This window comes from Rana temporaria, chromosome 1, assembly GCF_905171775.1.
Source record: "Rana temporaria chromosome 1, aRanTem1.1, whole genome shotgun sequence".
Taxonomy (NCBI): domain Eukaryota; kingdom Metazoa; phylum Chordata; class Amphibia; order Anura; family Ranidae; genus Rana; species Rana temporaria.
In genome coordinates this window covers 415493904-415517360 of record NC_053489.1, presented here as the reverse complement: position 1 = coordinate 415517360, position 23457 = coordinate 415493904, and the positions used below count along the sequence as shown (strand labels likewise).

The window sequence follows — 23457 nt, the reverse complement described above, 5'->3', positions numbered from 1 at the left end:
AACGTCTTGCTTGTCTTTGTCTAGTTTAGAATGTACACTGAGCTCAGTATACATTCCAGCACTGTGCATGTGCGCTGGGATGACCAAACCCCTGCAAAAGTTACACTATGCCACGCTGGCCAATGAAGATGGCCAAAAACCATCGCCTAGAAGAAGCTGGGTAGAAGATGCCAGTGAGGGACCTTGCGAGAAAGGGTGGGCTCCGGTGTGTTCGCAGCTCCACATGCCCGATCCCGCCAGGAAGCTTATACTGCGCAGCGCTAATCACAGGCAGTGAGACATTTCCCGATCTGTGCAGCCGCAGATCGGGAAATGTCTCACTGCCTGTGATTAGCGCTGCGCAGTATAAGCTTCCTGGCAGGATGAGGCATGTGGAGCTGCGAACATGCCGGAGCCCACCCTAAGGCCCCATACACACGAGAGAATTTATCCGCGGATACGGTCCAGCGGACCGTTTCCACGGATAAATCCTCTCAAAGATTTCCGCAGATTTCTATGCGATGGAGTGTACACACCATCGCATTGAAATCCGCGCGGAAATCCTCTGGCGATGACGTGACGCGGCGACGGCGCGACGCTGTCATATAAGGAATTCCATGCATGCGTCAAATCATTACGACGCGTGCGGGGAATCCCTTTGGACGGATGGATCCGGTAAGTCTGTACAGACGAGCGGATCCATCCGTTGGAATGGATTCCAGCAGATGGATTTGTTGTGCATGTCAGCAAATATCCGATCTGCTGGAATCCATCCCAGAGGAGATTTCTCCGTGGAAACAGATCCGCTGGCGTGTACACACCATAGGATCTATCCGCAGAAACCCATTTGCTGGGATTTATCTGCGGATGGATTCTATCGTGTGTATGGGGCCTTACTTGCGGGCATCCCAAGTTGGAGCTTACCCAAGTATCTCGAACTTTAGTTCCATTTTAAATTAGTGCGTTTTTTTTTTTAACAAGAGATCAAAATGAGTGTGTTTAGTTCCTCTTTATATTGGCTCGTTTGGTTTTTATTTTTTGTGACGTTCTGGTTTAAAGCACAATTTAGTCCAAACAGGGACAAAAGCAGCAATAGAACTAAACCCATCGTGTAGAAAAGTGTCAGCAGGCAGCTCCTTAATGCAGAAGAGACAATAGAGATGATATGTCTCTTTTGCAATAATACACTGAGCTGAGCACCGGCCAATCAAGAAGCTGAAAACCCAGCACCCAGGGAAAAGATGACAGCAGCTGGCAAGGAACACAACTCTGGAAGGTTGAGGGAGTATATTTCAGAGTTTAGATCTGCTTTAAAATATAAAGACAAACTTTTTTTCCCCCTTTTGATCAGAATAGGAAAACCCCAGCGAGATTTTTTTTCACACAAATTGGGCAGATTTCTCTGTACTTTTTGCCCTGTAGACACGACGGGATATGGGAGGATATCTTTCCAATGTAAGTTTCATCCCCTCTTGGACAGCTGTCACAGAAAGAAGTGTCCCCATTGGATGATTAGCCCTCTAACAGCTCAAAATTTCAGTTTATTATCCACATTCAGTCCTTAAAGGAGTGCCACCAGGACAAATGGAGAGATTGCATGTCATTTATGGAATACAGGCATCAACAATAGAACCCCAAGAGTGGTTCTAACCATTATATACAGAACTAAAGTAAATTTTTTGGCTTTAAATACACTTTAAAGCATCAGTTCACCTTTACAGAAATAATTTAAAGGTAATCCAATTCCCTCGGCCCCCATTGTACTTACCTTTGGGGTTGCTGAGCTGTAAGCACCCATGCAGCCAGTCCAGTGATCTGGGATTTGAAATCCTTGCTCTTCTCTGTGAAGCAGTTCCAGGATGGACCAAATCCATTCTGATTGGTCAGCACCATCACAGTGGGGTTTATTTAGTAAAGCTGGAGTGCAAAATCAGGCTCGCTTCTAACCTCAGCTTGTTAACCACTTCCGGCCCGTCGGCTGTCATACGACGTCCTTGAGCAGGGATATCTGAATGATGCCTGCAGCTACACCAGAAGCTTTGCAATAAAACCTGGAAGCTGATTGGTTTCTATGCAGAAGTGAGCCCGGTTTTCTCCTCTCCAGCTTTAGAAAATAAAGCACAGTGAATCAATCTGGTCCATCTCAGAAGTGCTACATAAAGAGGGAGAACAGTGGGGATTTCAAATCCCAGATCACTGGGCTGGCTGCCAGGGCACTGACAGCGGGGACCAGGAGGATGGGGAGGGTGGTGCTCACCTTTATTTATTTATTTTTGTAAAGGTGAACTAACCCTTAGGCCGCATTCACACCTGAGCGTAGCGTTTTCGGTCGTTTTTTCCACCGTTTTGTCACACGTATTAACACGTATTCGCACATTTGCATACAGTGTTGTCCGACGTTTTTGAACTTCGTCGTTTTTTATTTTAGCCAATAGGAAAAATGCTTATCTTTCATCGTTTGTTGCTATGTTGGTAGATTTTTGATATCTTCTTCCTGGGTGAATATTCTATTTCACAGAACAGATTAAAGCGACAAAACGCCCGTAGAAACGCTCATTGTCGCACTAGACGCTCGAGCGTTTCCATTAGTTTCTATGGGAATAAAAACGTTCAAAAACGCCCAAATCAGCCCGATTCGCGCGACAAAAAACAGTCCAGAACTTGTTTGAGCTTCAGGCGTTCTGGAGTGGAGATATGACCCATCTCCATAGAGAATAATGTATTTTTTTCCCCTCTAGAGTTTTCTAACTTCAGGCTACAAAACGCTCAGGTGTGAATGCAGCCTTAGAGTCAGAACACCTCACCTACAAGCTTGTGGCAGGCTAGTGACTTAGAAATCGTGTAAGTAGCCATAAGAGCAGCATGATTGCCAGGGAAATGGTATTTTCAAAAGCAGCCTGCATACCGTTTCATCATTAGAAATGTATCTCCCACATTCTAAAGTACTTTCAAACAAAGCAGAAGTAGGCCTGTCTGTGTCAGATCAGGTCAGTTATGTTCAGAGAAAACAGTGATATAATTGCAGAGTCTATTCTTTGAGTCACAGATTATTCTTTGAGTCACAGCCAACTAGAAAAGGTCAGAGTTCCCAAGTGACAGGCCAGCTCTGAGATGGAGTGACTGAAGACAGCTCTGATGGAAATGAATGGAGCAGGAGAGAAGGGACAATGTAGGTGTCACTGCTATGGAGCCATTCTTGCTGTCACATCTGCATGTTGGCACAGAGCAGTCATCAGAACATGTGTGATCACCCAGGCTGCCTGATCAGTACCACCCCTCTACATTAGAAATCACACTGCACCAGCTGGCACCCAATACTTCTGCAGATGAGCCATATCTCTATGTTCATGGCAGATCAGCTGTCTCTGACATGCACATGAGCCCACACAGCTGATCTGTGCTAGTGACAGTCAGTAGAAGAAGGTGGGGGCCCTGCTACAGATCCCCATGTCCCCCCCAAGCACTCACCTTTCCTGGATTAGGCAGCAGCACAGAGATCAGTATAACGTTATGAATGGAGAGTGAGGAGGATTCGAGTGTGAGCTCAGAAAACAAGCAGCAATGATAACACAGCGTACAGTCACTGTCCTCCTCCGGTACAGCCCTGTGATGTATAGGATAGTCTGGGGCTCTCGGCCTCTTTCCCTGCCCGGCTCCTGTGCCCTCCCTGACTCCTCCTATCCACGTCCAACTCAAACGTGGCAACCCAAACCCCGCCCACACCGGCCTGATGCTGCCTATCCCCCCGTACACTATTCCCATATCCAACGTGTCCCCCGGCTCTTCATGTATATTTACTCGTGATAACAGCACACCATCCTTATTAATACATTTTATTTACGTACACCAAAGTAAATATGCATCAGAACGAACACCAAACCAACGAACTTATATGGTTCCTCCGGAAATGGCTATCACTGCAACGATTCCGCTTCCTCATTCGTATTTCCTGCTTCCTGTTAGAAATGGGACGCACGGGACGTCAGAACGGGACGTCAGCACGCTTGCCGGATCGTAGAAACTCGTGTGCGCGCACAAGGAGGGTTCGGCCATTTGTGCTGGGAGAGTGGCAGCGTGCGGAGGTGAGTGGAGCTCGTGCTGTCTTCTGTTAGGGATTATTACACTATTATTAGGAGATATTCTGGGGCAACATTTCTACACTTAACCTTCTGACTCCAAACCTTTAATTTGCCGCTTGTGCATGGAAAGAATAATCCGTATGAAAGGAAGAAGTCTAGTTTTAGGCCACATGCACACTGGATTCTTTTGCTGAGAAATGCAGCAAAAAAAAAAAAAGCAATAAAAGCTTTTTTTTTTCTTTTTTCTTCCCCCATGCATGTTTGGCGTTAATGCGTTCTTTTGGCCAGAATATTAAAGCGGGGGGTTCACCCAAAAACAAACATTTTTAAAATTAGATCTAGAAATTAATGATACTAAGGACATTTAATTTCGGGAGGTTTTTTTTTTTTTTTTTTCTCTCTGTACATACCTTTTTTATATCCTTATTTTGTCCAGGGCTTCCGGGTTCCGATGACTGCGGCACTGGGCGTTCCTATCCTTCGGTTCGATGATTGACGGCTTGTGAAATGGGTCCCCTGTCGCACAACGTGCGTCAACAGATTCCTGGAAATAGCCGAGCTGCGAGTCGGCACTATATGGCGCCTGCGCAGTCAGCTCTACACGGCAGGCACGGTATAGTGCCGACTCGCAGCTCAGCTATCTCCGGGAATCTGGTGACGCGTGTTGTGTGACAGGGGACCTGTTTCACAAGCCGTCAATCATCGAACCGAAGGATAGGAACGCTTAGTCCCGGAGTCATCAGAACGCGAAAGCCCTGGACAAAATCAGGATCTAAAGGTATGTAAAGAGAAAAAAAAAGACCTGCCAAAAGTAAATGTACTTAGTATGCTGGCTCTAATGTTAAAAATTAGTTTTTAGGGTGAACCTCCATTTTAATTTAAACTGGCCCTTGGGCTCCGTTCACGCTCTGCGATTTGGAATCTTGGGTGGAGTCGCCCTGAGATGCACCCGCTGGGCCCTATTCTTTAATGGCATGGCAAATGTGATTCTGGTCTCTTCTGCATCTCTAAAAAACAGGTGAAGCTTGTCATTGAAAAGGTGCGGGAGCTTCTATCCTTGTGACTAGAGATGTGCGATTTACGTGTTTTTTTTTTCTTAGAAGATCACGATTCCCATGTCGTAATGTCATCCTTCATATAAAAATGTATTATTTTTTTATTTCTTGAAGTGTATTTTTTCCCCCAAAAATTGTTTGCAAGACAATTGTGCAAATGCAGTGTGACATAAAATATTGCAACAATCGCCATTTTATTCTGTAGGGTCTCTGCTAAAAATATGGGGGTTCCAAATTTTTCTAGCAAAACATTTTCATTTTTAACTTAATAAGGGCCCTTTCACACGGGGCGGATCAGTAATGATCCGCCTCCGTGTGTCCGTCAGCTCAGCGGGGATCCTCCGTAAAATCCCAGCTGAGCCGTCGGCTGACAGGGCAGTCCCCGCACACTGTGCAGGGACCACCTTGTCTTTTCTCCGCTCTCCCCTATGGGGGGATCAAATGAACACGGACCGTGTGTCCGTGTTCATCCGATCTGCAGACGGAAGGAAAAAATAGGATTTTCTTCCGTCTGCGAAATCGGAGCATTGCAGAGGCAGGTGATTACGTGTCAGCGGATGTTTATCCGCTGATGCTCGCAATCACATAGGGACCAATGTATGTCCCATTTTCATCCGCAAACAGATGGATGAAAATGCGGACATATGGTCCGCACATGTGAAAGGGGCCTAAGAAACAATTCCCAGAAAAAGGTTTAGGCCCCTTTCACGTGGCGTTGGTGGTAAATCGCTGCTATTTTTAGCGGCGCCTTACCGTCAATTTTGCGGCCCTTTGCCGGCGGTATAGCCGCTGTGCCCCATTTCAATGGGAGGAGCGGTATACACATCGCTCCACAGAATTATTTTTTTGTTTCAAAAGAACAAGATCTGCTTACAATCAGTTATTTATTTAAAAGCCTTTATCAAAAAAAGATAACATTTGCGGTAACTACTTTTAAAAGTGCGAGCTGGAGTTCCGCTTCAATTTTGTTAGTGTATCTAAATCTTCTAGTCCATCTAACACTCCCCTTCTCCCAGACTGACAATGCTGTTGTCCAAGTGTGCTCCATCATCCAGAGTGGGAGCACTATAATAAAGATGTTACTGGGCAGCTCACCAAGTGAAAACGGAGGAATTTTTTTTTGTTTTTTTAGCCCCAGCTAATGCAGCCAGCACATTTGATAAGCCACAGCATATTGTGTTTTTAATACTGCTTTATACTCATTGTATTCAGCTTCTTTATCAAAATGGTTGAATTCCTGGCGTTTACCTTTTAAGGTCTCATGCGCACAGGGCGTTTCTCCTGTTTTTTGCAGGGCCAGATTTTTTTTTTTTTTTTTTTCTCACAGCTTAAGAATGTCTCCATGGGGGGGGTTAAATTAATTGACGTTCCAGAGCTTGATGCCTGTAAAAGATTTGGACACTTTTACAAGTGTCATGCTTTTTTTTCTGCTAAAACACTGCTACTTGGAGGAAAGGCTTCTAGGATAGTTTGCAAAATGTCCTGTGTGCATGAGGCCGAAGGGGGCAGTAAAAACTCAACCCAATGGCCTATTTTTACTGTCTCAAACCACAAGCATAAACAAAAGTTTAAATATACTTGAGGGTCAACAGGGAATCAATCTACAAAGTTGAAATTCTTGGCTCAGTACACACAGCTTGCAGAAAAATATTATGCTACGTTGGTGTGTATTCAACATTGGTACTTCCAAATTAGTAAAAGGGAATTCTGGCCACCTAGAGTTTGATTCTCCGTTCTATGATTTTAATATTGCAAGTGGCTGCCTATGGTATCTGTCTTAGTCAATATTCCAATCGCACACCTTCCTGGAAAAACGGCTAATAAATGCAAAAATGGGTGCTGAAGCGATCACAAGCTGGGAACTGGAACAACAATCATACGAACATATTCGCCAGCGGATCGTACAAAACGTCCAAAGGTTTAATGCAGTCAAAACATCACAAGGATTGCAACATTTCGATCATCACTTGCCTAACGAAGAGGTCCTGCGCGGCCTCGAAACATTGCAATCCTTGTGATGTTTTCACTGCATTAAACTTTTGGACGTTTTGTACGATCCGCGGTGTGCTGGCGAATATTCTCGAATGGCTATGGTATCTGTCATAATTTTAGCTTCTGCTAAAACTCCACATCCAATGATTAAAACTCATCACTGCTGTTCACATTATGAGTGCTGTGATTAGAACCTTTTTTTGATATGAGGATGTTGGAACTTGTATTTGAAAACGTGTTCTTTATAAACATAATGGTGTAACACTTCTTTTTTTTTTTTTTTTCTTTTTTTTTTTACAGATATATCTAGAATGTTATACAGTCTACTTGCATAATGCATTTATTTTTTGGAAGAAAGTTGTTTGAACACCACAAGCCTCCATGATGGATCTGAATGCAATCCCGTTTTTAGAAGCAGGTACACAGGCTTTTCTCCTTGTTTAAAAATGAACATAAATTTAAAATATCGCACATTACCAGTCCATAGACTGGGACATTTGCATGTTTTTTTCCTCCTTTCCCCTTTATTTTGTACTTTGAATAAAACACTTCACCTCCCTGGGTGGCTATGTCCATTCCTGTAATGTAGTAGTACATTCACATGTATCTATGGAGGCAACTTTTGTTGTCCCCCCAGACTGGACATTGAACATGTTTATCTGTTTAGCTCACAGAAAAGGCCCATGCATTTTTTGGCAAGATCAAAGTGTGTTTTTCAGTGCGTTCTGAAAATGTTTTTATCCTGAAAAGAGAAACAAATGCAGCCACCACATAAGGACTGGGAAGCTACATATGAAAATATGCACGTACCTTCGGCAGCTCTAATTCCCATCTACTGTAATGCTAGGATGTTCTGGACAGCAAAACACAGACTTTTTTTTTTAAGTCGTTTCAAAGCCTAGTGATTTTCTGCTTGTAGCTCTAAAACGCTCAACAAGCCATATCCCATTCAAATAATTTCAATGGCCCCTGTTCACACAAGTGTTCTGTTCCCTGAAGCAAAACGCCTGTCAAACTACGAGCTGCTTTTTGGCACATTACAAGCATTTTTGGCCCCATAGACTTCAATAGAGAATCCTGGCTTGAGCATTTTATAAGTGTTTTGTTCGTTTTTTTTGCTCAAACAGCAGTTTTTCACCCCTATTTTCCTCTCCCTAGTGCTTTCTATTGGCTAAACAAGTGCCTGAATATGTAAAATGCTTGTAACATACTTCTAAAATGCTTTAAAAACTCTCGTAAAAAGATGCAAAAACACTTTAAAAGATCGGCTGCGCTCAGGTGTGAATGGAGCCTGATGGAATACATCATTGGCGGTAGGTGTAAGGGGGTGGAGAAGCTCAACTCTCAGGAAGTGACAGCTTGCTGCAGCAATTACATCCTCTGCTGAGAAATCTCAGGAGCTGTCTGCATAGTGACCTTTGGGACATAAAGTAAAACCAAAGGCTAAACTTTTTTTTTTTTTTTTCTTCTTCGGTAAGGTTATGGGAGTGTCACAACCTCCTATTAGTTGTTTTGCCCACTGTGTCCCATTGTCTCAAAACAGACCACATTAACCGCTTTAATGCCAGACACTTTCACCTCTTTCCTGCCCAGGCCAATTTTCTTCTTCCCTGTTATATAATTTTGCAAATAAGTCATTTTCTGCACTGATGATCAGTATAAATAATATGCTGACATGCTTGCTGGTTATTGGCTCTCCTTTCCTCACTGACAATAACCGGCAAACCTGTTTACATGTGATCAGCTGTGATTGGACACGACTGATCACATGGTAAAAGGCCCCTGTGATTGTCCAAAGGACACTGCGATCAGAACGTGCTCCAGGGGGCAGGCAGGGGTTCTGAGAACATCCATGGACACCCTCCCAGAACTGGATGACCGCTTTGTAGCAGTCTTTCAGCTATAGTGTGGTTATTGGCTGTACAGTGCACCAAAGCATGTAATGTGCATTGATGGAACGCTGTGGTGTTAAGCCAGAATTTAACAAGTTTTGCATTTTTTTTTTTTATCAGGTGGCTATATGTAATCTGCATGCCAGAAGGGGAAGACTCCAGTAGTTAAATGGGTAAGTAAGCATTGTTGTGTTAATCATTTAATCAAAGTTTTGTTTCTACCTGAGCAATGATGATCTTGCCTTCTGATGTACAGCAGATGTTGAAAATTAGAGGCTGTTTCTGAGTGGTTCAGGAGTCCAAGACTAATTGTTTTTATATGTGCATAGCTGAAATCTGATAATTGGACATTAAGCCTTCTACAAAAGTTTGTGTATAATACAATAAACTGATTTGACCATGCCTTTCCGCTTCAATTCCAATTCCCAAAAGTGTGTGTAGGTCAGTGATGGCAAACCTTGGCACCCCAGATGTTTTGCAACTACATTTCCCATGATGCTCATGCACTCTGGGGTATAGTTGAGCATAATGCAAAATGTGGTTCCAAAAAATCTGGGGTGCCAAGGTTTGCCATCACTTGTCTAGGTTCTTTTAGCCAGGGGTTGCCAGAGGTTACTGAGTACCAGTGCAAGGACGCTTGCACACCAGTTTCTTTTCATTTCAGAGTTTTTGAAAGTAACAGTATTTTATGAATATTCAAGGACAGCTACCCAAGAGATGATTGGTTATCCAATAGGAAACCAAATTCAAAATGGTGTAAGCAGTGCACCAAAGCATGTAATGTGCATTGATGGAACGCTGTGGTGTTAAACCAGCATTAACAAGTTTTGCATTTCTTTCTTTTATCAGGTGGCTATATGTAATCTGCATGCCAGAAGGGGAAGACTCCAGTAGTTAAACTGGTAAGGAAGCATTGTTTTGTTAATCATTTAATCAAAGTTTTGGTTCTACCTGAGCAATGATGATCTTGCCTTCTGATGTACAGCAGATGTTGAAAATTAGAGGCTGTTTCTGAGTGGTTCAGGAATCCAAGACTCAACTGTTTTTATATTTTTATATGTGCATAGCTAAGATCTGATAATTGGACGCATTAAGCCTTAAAATCTAAAACCTATAAATGTTTGTGTATAATGCAATAAACTGGACTTGACCCTGCCTTTTCGCTTCAATTCCCCAAAGTATGGAAGTCTAGATTTGTGATTGAGAACCTTTGCACCCCAGATGTTTGGGAACTACATTTCCCATGATGCTCATGCACGTGTAGTTGAGCATCATGGGGAAATGTAGCTCCAAAACATCTGGGGTGTCAAGGTTTGCCCTCACTGGTCTAGGTGCCTTTAGCCAGAGGTTAGAGTACCAGTGAAAGGACGCTTGTACACCAGTGTTTTTATTTATTTATTTATATATATATATATAAATTTTAACATGCTGTGAATAGTAACTGTCACATTTGTTTGTGCTTTCAACCGAACATTAAATGGCTGGTGTCCTCTGCAGATGAGACGCTAAGATGGCAGCTTCTTTTGCCTTCCTAAGGATAGGAGGATTTCGTTTCACTTTAAAATGTTCTAATCCTTGGTGTAATATAAGAACTGTCATCTAAGGTACACAAGGGGAAGCCAAATTGAGCACAAAATAAACTAAGAATGTTTTTTTTCCTGAAAGATTCATGGAAATTCCAAACAAGACTAACTTTTTTTTAAATTTATTTTTAATTTTTTTCCTCATCCACTGAGGGACACAGGAAGTCTTAAACGTTTGCTTTATACTGCTGTCTGCAGGAGTATTGGACAATGGCAAACAAACATTTTGGCTATCTAGGGATAATTCCTCCCATTGGCAGCATGCCTTTGTTTGATAGTGTCTCCTACATCTCTGAAAATGGGGCTAACACTTGTTCGTTTTTTGTTTTTTTTTTGTCAGCCTGTTCTGTGCATCGCTGTTAGAACTACACCTCTTGGATTGCAGCTTTCCAGTGGAGTTGTCCTCGGCCTGGCTTTTGACAAACTGTGTCCGTATCTTGGGATGGCCTGAAAGTGACCTTTGAATACTGGGTTCTACATAAGATGCTTTCCAGACACCATTCTGTGAAGCACTTTACTGATCCATACTGATCCAAAGCTGTTGGCATTGCCTCAGTACTTGCTCTGTCGCTAAAGATTCGGTAAGTAGGCTGGCTGAGCAAAGTACTGGGTGTTGCATCTCTTGGCACATTTATTTGCCACTCCTTCAGATTGTGCCATAGAAGGGTTTAAATCTGTGGGGCTGATATCTGCTGGGTAGTGTGTGGTGTGCTTTTTTCCTGCCATATGGTGTGGAGAAAGCATCTCCTGTTGCCTGCCCTAGTCACTTTAGTTGTCTCCCATTATCCAACCCTTGCTAACAGTTCAGGTTTCATGAGTGCTTGAGGCCCTGCCTTTCTCCCTGAGCCCTACCAGTGCAACTGCAGTCTAGTATTTCACTTTTTAATAGATGGAACCTCACTCCCCCCCCCCCCCCCCCCCCCCCCCCCCCCCCAATTTCATGTTTGAGGCTACTGAGTGTTCTAACCCCCTATTTCTATCCTAGTGAGTTATGCAGGAGTCTCTGCTCCAAGCCTCCACCATTACAAAGCCGATTTGGCTGTTGGTCTAAGGACCCTGTCCAAGCTGCGCTGGCAGAAGCTGTGCAGCAGCCTTCGGGCTTGGTATTGCTTGTATGACTGAATAAACATTTACTGAGCCAAGTGACGTCATTGTGCAGGTTTTTTGTCAGTGTGTGTTCTATCCTGGGAGCAGTGTGTTTTTTTTTTTTTTTTTTTTTTTAACCTAAACCCAGTTCACTGCTTTCCCAAAGACAGCAGGCTGTATATGAGTAGACATATTTGAATAATGTGCCTTCCCCCCCCCCCCCCCCCCCCCCTCCAATCATCCATATTTTCCATCGGCCTGTATTTCTGAATAGGGATTACAGTAGGGCTGGTGTTGAACGAAATTCAGTTTCTTGTACTAGGTGCATTGAAAATGCATTTCTCCAAAGATCTTATTTGTGTCCAATGATTAAACACTTATTGCTGTTCACATCATGATGGCCTGTGATTACTAATAACTTGGATGAGGACACAAATTATATACACATTGGCTTTGCAGGTTTCCCAACTTTTCCTTTAAATTTATTTATATATATATATATTTTTTGTTCCGTAGGATCAGTTGAAATGGACATTTCTAGATGACCAGGTAATATTAGTTAAATTAATATCTAGTAAATGACATGTGTATTCTAAATTAACCACTTAAGGACCGAGCCTCTTTCTGAGATTTGGCGTTTACATGCTAATTTATTTTTTTGATAGAAAATTACTTGGAACCCCCAAACTATGTGTATTTTTTCCTAACACCCTAGAGAATAAAATGGTGGTCGTTGCAATACTTGTCACACCGTATTTGCGCAGCAGTCTTGCAAGCCCACCTTTTTGGAAATTTACTTTTTTTTTTAATTAAAGAAAACTAAAGTTTGCCCTATTTTTGGTGAAAGATGTTACGTGGAGTAAATACCCAAAATGTCACGTTTCAAAGTTGTGCCCACTCGTGAAATGGCGACAAACTTTTTCCCCTAATCTCAGGCGATGTTTAAAAAAAATTCTACAAGTTGCATGTTTGAGTTGCAGAGGAGGTCTAAAATTACTGCTCTTGAGCTAATGATCACGGCGATATCTCTCCAACAATGTCACGAGGGGCAATGCGTGTTCCCGCTATGCGAAAGTGTAATAAATGCGCCCTCAATGCATTAACATGCATTTTTTTTTTCTCCAGCACAAGCGTTCGACTTCAGAATGTGCATTGTGATTGTATTTTGTCTTCCTCTAAACACCTATTTGCGCATGGATGCCTTGATTAACATGAAGGAGCATTTAACAGCAAAAGTCAAACGCTTGTAAAACAGGCATTTTGGAGCTAAAGTGTGCCACAAGGCTTTATTGGTTATAGAGAATTAGGAGGGATGCCTATTTTTGCAGCCTTTTAGTGCACACCCTGGTGGTCCTGCTTGAGGCGTAAGACCCCTTTCACACTGAGGCAGTTTTCAAGCGTTTTAGCACTAGTAATGGTGCCTGAAAACTGCCTCCCATTCTCTGAAATGGGTGCTTTCACGCTTGGGCACTGCGCTTGTGGAACATTCAGGAAGTCCTCCATGCAGCATCTTGTACAGCTCTCCCAAAACGCCTTTACCCGTTGTAATGAATGGGCAGTGCTTCTGAAGCGCTGCACCCCAGGAGTTTAACCCATTTTGGGGGGGGGGGGGTACAAGTGCCCTTTTAGTGGCCAACAAGCGGAGCTTTCTGTGTGAAAGCGTGGTAAGTTGGTTATAAGTCCAGTAGGTGACATGAATCGTGGTAGACTTGAAGTTTTTTTTTTTTTTCTTCTAAAACGGTGCTACCTGGAGGAAAGGCTTATAGGATAGTTTACAAAATGTCCTGTGTGCATGAGGCCTAAGGGGTCAGTAAAAACGCAACCTAATGGCCTATTTTTACTGTCTCAAGCCACAAGAATACACTAAGATTTAAAAAAATAAGTTGGCTATACTTGAGGGTCAACGGAGTATAGTGTACGAAGTGCATTGAAATACATGGCTCAGTACAACAGCTTGCAGAAAAATATTGCGCAACATTGATTGTGTGTGTGGCCCACATTGTTGCTCCCAAATTGGTAAAAAAAAAAAAAATCTGGGCACCTAGAGTTTGAGATTCTCCATTCTGTGATTTAATTAATATTGAAAGTGGCTGGCCAAGTCCTTTTTGGTTTCTAAAATTCCACATCCAATGATTAAAACTCATCACTGCTGTTCACATTATGAGTGCTGTGATTATAACTATTTTGATATGAGGATGTTGGAACCTATACTTAAAAACGTTTTCTTTATAAACATAATGGTGTAACACTTTATTTTTTTTTTTTTTTTTACAGATATATCTAGAATGTTATACAGTCTACTTGCATAATGCATTTATTTTTTGGAAGGAAGTTGCTCGAAAGACGCAAGCCTCCATGATGGATCTGAATGTAATCTGCTCGTTGGTAGAAGCAGGATAAGCAGGTAGGTCACAAAGACATAAGCAGGCTTTTCTACTTGTTTATAAAGTATCTAAACCTATGAACATAAATGTAAAATATCGCACATTACCAGTCCTTAGAATGGGTTGCCTACTTTTATTTTTATAGCTTATTTCCCCCTTTTTATTTAGTGTTCCTACAAATGACACACTTCCTCTATATGGGAGGCTAAGTCCATTCCTTCAATGTATCAATGGAGGCAACCTTTGTTGTCCCCCAGACTGGTCATTGAACATGTTTTATCTATTTAGCTCACAGAAAAGGACCATGCAGATTTTGGCAAAGTCAAAGGGTATTGTTCATTGCTTTCTAAAAAAATGTTTAGCCTGAAAAGAGAAACAAATACAGCCACCACGTATAAGGACTGGGAAGCTGCAGTGCATTGCATTGAATGTCCTGTGGTGGTAGCATTTACTGCTGTTCACATCATGACTGAACTGTGATTAGCAACAAAGTGGCTGAAGACATGCTCACCAGTACAAATTCTATTTTAGGACCTGTTCATATATCATTTTTGTTTAGATGACTCAGAATACTTTACAATCTGGGTGCATAATGTATTAAACTTTTGTAAGTAAAGAGACCTGTATAACAAAAATATGCACATAGATTCATCTGCAAAAAAAAGCTTTAAAAAAAAAAAAACGTAAATCGGCTACGCTCAGGTGTGAATGGAGCATGATCATGGAATACCTCATTGGCGGTAGGTGTAAGGGGGTGGAGAAGCTAGACTCTCTGGAAGCAACAGCTTGCTGCAGTGATTACATCCTCTGCTCAGAAATCTCAAGAGCTGTCTGCATAGCGATCTTTTGAGATGTAAAATAAATCCAAGGGCTAAACTTTTATTTTTTTTGAAGACTGGGAGTTTCGCAACCTCCTATTTTGCCCACTGTGTTTTATTGTCTCAAACAGACCAAGTTAACCACTTCAATACTGACGCTTTCACCCCTTTCCTGCCCAGGCCAATGTTCTTCTTTCCTGTTATACAATTTTGCAAAAAAGTGATTTTCTTCACTAATGTGCATTGATGGGATGGCACTGATCGGGGCACTGATGATCGGTATAAATGCTGACATGCTGGCTGGTTATCGGCTCTTTTCCTCACTGACAATAACCGGCAAACCTGTTTACATGTGATCAGCTGTGATTGGACAGGACTGATCACATGGTAAAAGGCCCCTGTGATTGTCCAAAGGACACTGCGATCAGAACGTGCTCCAGGGGGCAGGCAGGGGTTCTGAGAACATCCATGGACACTCCCAGAACTGGATGACCGCTTTGTAGCAGTCTTTCAGCTATAGTGTGGTTATTGGCTGTACAGTGCACCAAAGCATGTAATGTGCATTGATGGAACGCAGTGGTGTTAAACCAGCATTAACAAGTTTTGCATTTATTTTTCTTTTATCAGGTGGCTATATGTAATCTGCATGCCAGAAGGGGAAGACTCCAGTAGTTAAACTGGTAAGGAAGCATTGTTGTGTTAATCATTTAATCAAAGTTTTGGTTCTACCTGAGCAATGATGATCTTGCCTTCTGATGTACAGCAGATGTTGAAAATTAGAGGCTGTTTCTGAGTGGTTCAGGAGTCCAAGACTCAACTGTTTTTATATTTTTATATGTGCATAGCTGAGGTCTGATAAACACATTAAGCCTTAAAATCTAAAACCTATAAATGTTATATAATGCAATAAACTGGATTTGACCTTTCCGCTTCAATTCCCCACAGTATGGAAGTCTAGATTTGTGATTGAGAACCTTTGCACCCCAGATGTTTGGGAACTACATTTCCCATGATGCTCATGCACTCTGCGGTGTAGTTGAGCATCATGGGAAATGTAGCTCCAAAACATCTGGGGTGTCAAGGTTTGCCCTCGCTGGTCTAAGACGGTGCCTTTAGCCAGAGGTTAGAGTACCAGTGCAAGGACATTTGTACACCAGTGTCTTTTTTTTTTTGTTTGTTTTTTTGCTAACACCTTTTTTCTTTTCTTTTGTCAACCAGGACCGTTCTCTACATCGCTGTTGGAACTACACCTCTTGGATTGTGCAGCTTTCCAGTGGAGTTGTTTTCAGCCTGGCTTTTGACAAACGGTCTGTATCTTGTGGGGATGGCCTGAAAGCGACTTTTGAATACTGGGTTCTACATAAGATGTTTTCCAGACACCATTCTGTGAAGCACTTTACAGATCCAAAGCTGTTGGCATTACCTCAGCATTTGCTCTCTAAAGATTCGGTAAGCTGGCTGAGCAAAGTACTGGGAGTTACCCGTTGCATCTCTTGGCACATTTATTTGCCACTCCCTCAGGTTGTGCCGTGGAAGGGTTTAAAGCTGTGGGGCTCAGTGCTATCTGCTGGGCTGAGCATGCCTTTTTCCTTTCCATACGGTGTGGTGAAAGCATCTCCTGTTTGTTAAAAAACATGAACTTTGTGTTGGCGTGTTCTGTTCCCTACCAGTGGAACTGCAGTCTAGTATGCCTGTTTTTAATCGACAAGCTCCCTCTGTTTATGTTCCCTTCTGCCTGTCCAATTGTTTTTTTTTTTTTTTTTGTTCAAAGAAATTCAGGTACTTGTACTAGGTGCATGGAAAATGCATTTTCACTGAGATCCTATGTGTCCAATGATTAAACACTTATTGCTGTTCACATCATGATGGCCTGTGATTACCAATAACTTGGATGAGGACACAATTATATACACATTGGCTTTGCAGGTTTTCCAACTTTTCCTTACATTTTAATTTTTTTTCCTGTAGGATCAGTTGAAATGTACATTTCTAGATAACCAAGTCATGTTTAATCAATATTATCTAGTAAATTAAGCATGTATTCTAATAACATTTGCTACATTTATTTCTATATTTAAACTATCTTTGCTTGCTTTTCATGGTGTAATTTGATCTTCAAAGTCTAAAAGCTCACAAGGGGCGGACCGTTTTCGGGCTCAGCTTTGCTCAGCTGGGGTCGATCCCCCCCCCCCCCCCCCCCCCTGCTGAGCAGGCAGATGACAGGTCGGTCTCTGCACACTGTGCAGGGACCGACCTGTCGGTGCCGCTCTCCCGTATGGTGGATCGGATGACGACGTACCGTAGATCCGTTGTCGGCCGATCCGCCAGTCGGATGGAAAATGGGGTTTTCATCCGTCACACTTTGGCGGGTTGGAGGTCAACGGGCATGTCACCGCTGATATCCGTGGCACTTGTGTGACTTTTCCTGTGAATTTGGACATCAGTTGCATGTCAAGTCTTACCCCATGAGAACATTCATACCTGTGTGACTTGTTCCCTGTACTACTTTGGTCCGACTTTGATGCAAGTTAAGATCCATAGACTAAGTTTACACAGGCTTTGACTGAAGTCGCGGCAGTGTGAAAGGGGCCTAAAGTGTTAGCTGGGCTTCCGCTTTTAAAAAATTGTAAAGGCAGGTTTATCTTGATGCATTCTGTGTGTTAAGATAAAAAGCCTACTGTGTTCAGCAGCCCCCTAATACTTATATAAGCCATATTGCGATCCAGCACGAAGCGACTGCTGTCAGTCAGTGAGCCAATGAAGAGGGGGCCGGGCCATGGCTCTGTGTCTGAATGGACACACAGAGCTGCGGCTCGGGTGGCGCATAGCAGGCCGCTTGCCGTGGGGGTAAATAACGGGAGGGAGAGAGAGCCAAAAGCGCTGAAGGGGGTGGGGCCGAGAGGAGGATCCGGCCTGCTCAGAGCATCCCTGATCCTCTTCTCGGATTTCATTTGGCGCTCCTGGCACTGCACAGAGCAGGTAAGTATCGCATGTTTTTAACAAAAGACTGAAGTATCACTTTTAATTTGTTAGTCAGGGAAAATAAGATGTTTAATATAAATTTGGATAATTTTGCATATGAAATGATCAGTTAAAAAGCATAAGACAAAAAACAACACAACCTTGTGAATATGTAGCAAGTACACAAATACAATTTGAAATGTAGTACTCTCCAGGCTCCACTAGGATTCCAGTAACCGACGCGTTTCTGGTCATAAACCCTTCGTCAGGGGTATTGGACAAAAGAATATATAGTATGTATCAAGAGTAAGTGAAGTTGGTACAGTATATACTGTGCTATACAGGCAGGATTAACCACTTGGCACTGCCAGGGAGGACAGCGCTCACACAAAGGATTCATATGCAGGTAGAGGTGGTTAGGTCATTCTTTGTATTATCATATTTCCAATTGACCAAGAAGGGCCATAGTAAGGCCAGGATACCATTGATAGTCATCGCATTGAACAAATGCTTATCCATCCACCCCGATGCCAATCTGCATATCGTCCTAAAATATTAGATATTTTTTTTATATATATATATATATATATATATATATATATATATATATATATATATATATATATATATATATATATATATATTTCTCCAATTATTAAGTGGAGAGTTCTCGCAAGACACTTCGCCTTGTGACCTTGGAGGGTAGTGTCAGGGGCCTCCATCTAGTGCTGTCCTCCGCAGTGTTCTGTGGTTAATCCTGCCTGCATATTGCAGTGTATATACTGTACCAAAGTAATTTTTTTGATAAATGTATACATATTCTCCTGTCCAATACCCCTGATGAAGGGTTTATAAACAGAAACGTGTCAGAGTACCAAGTTTCAATTGTATTTGTACTTGCTACATGTTTATGCCATGTGGTGTGTTTATTTTTTTTATGCTTTTTTTTAACTGATCATTTCATGTGCGAAATGATCTAATTTTATATCCTTAATAAACGTCTTTTTATTCTATGCTAGTGCTGCCTTTAAAATCCCACCAAGGGGGTTTTCCTTTTTTTTTCTTCTACGCAATAAGGATGTGGCGACAAGCCACTATTTTGTGACATGGTGAAAACATATTTTTTTATAATTCGTTATCCAAATCTGCTAGTGCATTGAACACGAACCTCTCCACAGACTGACAATTCAAAGGTGGCTCTGTTGCTGTTCCTTTCAGAGTGGAGATGCCCTAAGACAAGTGTTACTGGCCATATCGTAGGGTTAAAATAGGGGGAGAGATTAATGAAGTCGTCTCATTTAAGGATAGGTTAAACTGCAATATGATTTTTGGGCTTAGTAATGCTTTTAGATGTATCTGTAATGAAGTTTTAGGACTTCTAAATAATTGTACTTATCTTTTTACAGATGGATATGTTATCGACTTTTAAAGAATCCAGCCAATATGATGGTATAAATTGACAAGCATATTTGCACACATTGAATATGTTTTTTTAATAAATGATATATAAGCTGTTAACTTGTCTTTTAATAGTCCTTTGTGATGCACTAATATACACTACTATATCACATGTTCTCAATGGGATTGAAGTTTTATTTGTACAGGCTGAGACTATGATCTGCTTGCAGGGCTGGAGTTTAAAGTATCAATGGGGCAGCATCGTACAAGAACTTTTCTGCCTTTTCTAAAAAAAATAAAATGTATTGAACAAATCGGTATTGCAATACAGTCGGCTTCCGACAATCAAATATTGCGTAATTACAATATCAAGTTAAAATCTCCATATTGAGCCTTCTACCATTACTCAACCGGTGATGGATCCCAATTATATTCTCATCTAGGCCCAGTCAATGATTATCTTGAGGTACGCAATCCCCCCACCTTTCCAGCTCCTTGCCCACACCTTGTCAAATTTAGCCAGCAACTTTTCTGCCCTTTGAGTTTGTACCTACAGTGTTTTAGAACATTTCTGCATTTTGTCAGTTGCAACCAACAATTTTAATTTTATGTGATGGATCAGTACAAAGCGACACAATTGTCAAGTAGAAGGAAAGATTTTTTTTTTTTTTTTTTTTTTTTTTTACAAATCTGAAAAGTGTGGCATGCATTTGTATTCAGCCTTCTTTCCTCTTGATACCCCTAACTAAAATCTAATAGAACCAATTGCCTTCAGAAGTCACCTAATTGGTAAATGGTGTCCACCTGTGTGTAATTTTAATCTCAGTATAATTACAGCTGTTCTGTGAAGCCCTCAAAGGTTTTGGTAGAGAACCTTGGTGAACAAACGGCATCATGAAGGCCAAGTAAAATGCCAGACAGGTCAGGGATAAAGTTGTGGTTAAGAGAAGTATGGGGTTGGGCTTTCTCCAGTATTATACTTGCCTAGGTGGATGCAGCATCGGTCCGATGCTTTATTTGTTCTCCGGTGCTTCGACACAGCGGTCGAACACTACTGATCACTCGGTTCTGACAGCTTAGAGGGCTGCTGAAAACAGGTCACCGCAGTGCAAAACTAATTGCACTCCTGTGATCCATACAAGTACAGCCAAATGAGCTTTGGCTGGACTTCTCCTTTTAAGTTTAAAGGGGGGTCAGGTTATAAAAAAAAAAATATCCCTTACTTTGAAAATCTCACGGAGCACTGTTCAATACAGATGCACACCACACTATTGTATATAATTGATTAAAAAAATTGAAAATCATTTTCCTTCTACTTGACAATTCTGTGCTACTTTGTTGGTCTATCACAGGGGTCTCCAAACTTTCTAAACAAAGGGCCAGTTTACTATCCTGCAGACTGTGACCATCGGGAGTACAAAAAGTCCTGACAGAGGAAGTAATTGGGCCCAATCGGCCAGGTAAAAGCAAGCAAAGGGCCACAGTTTGGAGACCACTGGTCTATCACATTAAATACATTTACGTTTTGCTTGTAACATGACAAAATGTGGAAAATTTCGAGGGGTACAAATACTTTTCCAAGGCATGGTATAATCAGATGAAATGTAGGCTAAAAGAATGACTCTAAGAAGCACCCCTCCCCCGGTTTACTTTCCTGAGCTCATTCACCTGCTGCGCTCGCCCCAAACGTCCTCTTCTCTGCTCAGTCTGCCCGGTGATTGGTTAGAATGGATGGATTGAAGTGCAGCCATTGGTTCGCGCTGCTGTCAATCAAATCCAATGACGCTGGGCCAAGTGATACAGGGAGCAGCTATGGCCGCATCATGGAGCGTGCCCGCAAGAACTCGCCCCCATGGGAGACAGCTCCCATGAAGGGGGTTGGTTCTTGTGGGGAGTAGCTGAGACTGCCTGAGAGGCCCCAGAAGACCAGGTTTGGGGCCACTCTGCAAAATGAGCTGCAAAGTGTTTAAAAATAAAAAATGATTCTTTGCAACCCCTTTAAAGAAGTCCAGCCTGAGCTCGGTAGGCTGGGCTTCTAAAGGGTCAATGGAGTGAAATTCATTTTTCGCTCATGTGACCCGTTTTCAGCAGAGAGCAGTCTGATGTCACTAGAATCGGCTGATGGCCAACTCGGCAAGGCAGTGGCTCCCTGCCCCTCCACAACTCAGCGCTTCAGTGAGCACAGAGGAGCAGAGCTGCTGATTGACAGTCAGCAGCTCTGTTTGTAGAGCTAAGAGAACCGAGCCATCAGTGTTCGATGGCGGTTCTCAGTGCAGAGATGGCAGGGGACAGATGCTGTATCCACCTAATCAAGTGTGATTGTGGGGAAAAAAATCATTCTTTTAAGCCAACTTGGCATAATATAGCGTGGTGTGTTTACAAGTTTTGTGAGAACACGCATCTGGGTGGGTCGCGGTAGCAAATCGGTCAACCCCCCCCCCCCCCCCACTAGAGACAACTTTCCTCTTATGAGCTTCAGCAGTATTCATGGCACTTTGTCAGTGATGGGGCTCACCACACATGGATCTTCTATCGCCCAGGTTCAATGCAATGCTAGACAGTTTTATTTCCAAAACAAGGGAACCCACAGGCTCTTGTGATAGATGCCTTAGTGACACCATGAGAACAATCCTGATATATGGCATCAGTTCAGTTTCTTCTGCGTCAGTGATTCTGATCTGGAGTTTGGCCCAGGAGAACATGGTATTTAGACCATGTAAATATGGTGATGGATGACCCATGGACACTCTTGACTCATCCAGGCCTCCTGTCATAAGCCCCATCCTTTTCAGCCACTAGATTTAGCATTTTAAAGGATAGATTTCTGGCGCCCTTTCCTATGTTTTGAAAGCCAGGTAGGCTTCTTCCAGTGAAAATTTACCATAGGACCTGGTGTTTAAAAAAAAAAAATAAGAGGGGGAAAAATGCATTTACAGTGTGTTATAATGGATCTTGGTAAAGAGGAAAAAGTAATTGTCAAGCAATAATGTTTTGAATACATACTATCATATGGTAGAAATACAGTTGTTAGATTAGCATTAATGATGTAATCCTAGTTACCAGCCTGAATGGCACAAATACAGGTGAAGCTTGTAAACTTAGAATATTGTGCAAAAGTTCATTTATTTCACTAATGCAACTTAAAAGGTGAAATGAATATATGAAACTCATTACATGCAAAGCAAGATAGTTCAAGACGTGATTTGTCATAATTGTGAACAGCTCATGAAAATTTGAATATTGCATGCAATCAAAAAAAACAAGGATTGTACTTGGATCAATATCAGACCTCTGAAAAGTATAAGCATGTATATGTACTCAGTTTGGGCCCCTTTTGCAGCAATTACTGCCTCAATGCGGTGTGGCACTGCTGAGGTGGTATGGAAGACCAGGATGCTTCAATAGCGGCTTTCAGTTCTTCTGCATTGTTCGGTCTCATCTTTCTCTTGGCAATGCCCCATAGATTCTCTATGGGGTTCAGGTCAGGCAAGTTTGCTGGCCAATCAAGCACAGTAATCCCATGGTCATTGAACCAGGTGTGGGCAGCTCATCTGCGGATAGGAAGCATGAAGTACTCCACAATCTCCTGGTAGACGGCTGCGGTGACCCTGGACTTAATGAAGCACAGTGGACCAAACCCCAGCAGATGACATGGCTCTGCAAATAAACAGACTGTGGAAACTTCACACTGGACTTCAAGTATCTTGCACTGTGTGAATCTCCATTCTTCCTCCATACTCTGGCTCTTTGGTTTCTAAATGAGTTGCAAAATTTGGACTGCTGAGCAACAGACCAGATCTGTTTTTCTTTAGCCCAGGTAAGACGCTTCTGACGTTGTTTGTTGTTCAGTAGTGGCTTGACAAGAGGAATACGACATTTGAAGCCCATGTCCAGGACCCGTCTGTGTGTGGTGGCTCTTGATGCACTGACTTCAGCCTCTGTCCACTGCTTGTGAAAGTCCCCAACACTTTTGAATGACCCTTTCCTGACAATCCTCTCCAGGCTGCGGTCATCCCTGCTGCTTGTGCACCTTTTTTCTTCCACATTTTTCCCTTCTACATAATTTTCTATTAAAGGAAAAAAATGTTTTGCCTAAAATTAATGTCTGCAAGGTAGAAAGAATAGTGTAATGATTCTGTTAAAAAAAAAAAAACAAGTAAAAACCTATTAAATTCCTTCATCTATATCACCTCCGGCGTTCTAGTTTCTGTTCTCTCATTCACTTCCTGG

At 42.2% G+C, this 23457-nt stretch overlaps 1 protein-coding gene and 1 long non-coding RNA gene across 14 annotated transcripts in view; one reads left to right on the top strand and one right to left on the bottom strand.

The window, feature by feature from the left end:
- The window catches only part of SEC31A (SEC31 homolog A, COPII coat complex component), a 99844-nt gene extending 95998 nt beyond the window's left edge, over positions 1–3846 (bottom strand). For 9 of the 11 annotated variants that reach the window (XM_040324839.1, XM_040324859.1, XM_040324878.1 and 6 more), the window contains exon 1: positions 3448–3665. The gene's annotated coding sequence lies outside the window, so the exon portion shown is untranslated. Of the gene's footprint in view, positions 1–3447; positions 3666–3824 lie in introns of those variants that run through there. The other 2 variants (XM_040324850.1, XM_040324892.1) reach the window with 2 other exon arrangements.
- A 109-nt stretch (positions 3847–3955) lies between these two features.
- Positions 3956–19347, top strand: LOC120914289. 3 transcript variants are annotated; one of them, XR_005743655.1, is made up of 10 exons: positions 3956–4061; positions 7406–7523; positions 9118–9170; positions 9847–9899; positions 10921–11161; positions 12183–12215; positions 13941–14070; positions 15496–15548; positions 16087–16317; positions 19236–19347. It is a non-coding gene; the product is annotated as an uncharacterized LOC120914289 (long non-coding RNA). The 3 variants fall into 3 exon arrangements; XR_005743656.1 differs by lacking the exon at positions 3956–4061 and adding an exon at positions 4796–4836; XR_005743657.1 differs by lacking the exon at positions 9118–9170.
- Positions 19348–23457: the final 4110 nt, after the last annotated feature.